Source organism: Uranotaenia lowii, chromosome 3, assembly GCF_029784155.1.
Source record: "Uranotaenia lowii strain MFRU-FL chromosome 3, ASM2978415v1, whole genome shotgun sequence".
Lineage (NCBI taxonomy): Eukaryota > Metazoa > Arthropoda > Insecta > Diptera > Culicidae > Uranotaenia > Uranotaenia lowii.
In genome coordinates, this window is record NC_073693.1 from 347755505 (window position 1) to 347756799 (window position 1295).

The window sequence follows — 1295 nt, forward strand, 5'->3', positions numbered from 1 at the left end:
ACGAGCAATCGAGGAAGTAAGAGCTGCATAGTAAAGTTGTGAAAGCCTGTAAGTAACCCGCAATATTGGGGAATATGGCAGGTACGAGTGTGAAATGTTGCCCAATACACACAAAATTTATTAGGTATAAATTGATTTTATTCATTATTGGCACCGACCACGATCAGCCCTCATAATATCCGTTGACGCGAATATCCGTGACTCAATTATTTGTTTTGAAGACCAATTTATGCATGCGAAACGTGTTTTCGTCTACGTTTAAATTTCGTCTTATTCTAAAGAGTATTATTTAAAATTTCATAATCCTTTTTTAAATTTAATTTTAGAGTAAGTTTCGCCTTTTTTTAGCTTTTTGTTCAAATAGATAATTCTTTTTAATATAATTTCAAATTTATATTTATGAGCACTTAAAGGGTCTTAATATTCGTGAATATAACAGTACATATAATTTTTTTCATTCAAAATTTTATAACCTTTTTTGAATAGTCAATTTTTTCAATAGGTTTTTTAAATATTTCATCTGTATTTGCATCGTAAAATTCACAATATATTTAGAATGTGTTTCAACATTTTTATGTATTAATAAAAAAACTTATATCAAATTCTCAATTCAATTTAAAATCAACTGAAATTTGAATGTTTCAAAAATTTCGATAAGTCGTCCAGCAGAAAATTTCATTTAAAGATTTTTTTTTTAATTTGCACAAAATCGTTTAGCCAGCTCGGTTCCAGAGTACAAAGCAGATTATGTTTGTTTTTCAGAACAACATTTTAATTCTGCAAAACAAGAATGGATGTGTTTTAAACCAAAACGAAACTTTACAGAACTCAGGACTTGAGAAATTGAAAAAAAGGTTCAAAATTAACTCAGTCTGGTGCCATGGGATGAACTGTATTTTTTCTCTACTATTGACAGTTTTTTTTTCAATAGTTTTTTTCTTTAAATAGTGTTTATGGTTGCTTAGTTGCTAATTGAATTTTTGATGCATGAAAATTGTTGGAATTCTTTTACAGTACTGAATTATGCCAGAAAAGGTGAAACAACTTAGGGGACATATATGGGCTCGTATGCAGTAAAAGTATGAAATATACAGAATTGGCAAATGGATCTCGCGTGAGCTTTCATTACGTCGTATGAAACATCCTAAGAATTCACAGAAAACGGCTGCAAAAGTCATTAAAACTACGTCAAAATTAGTATGTTCTCCAGGACGATTCATAAAATTTTGCATCAGTTTCTACCAATAACTAGATCATCTAAATAACGTATGATCCATGGGCAACAAAGATGTTCA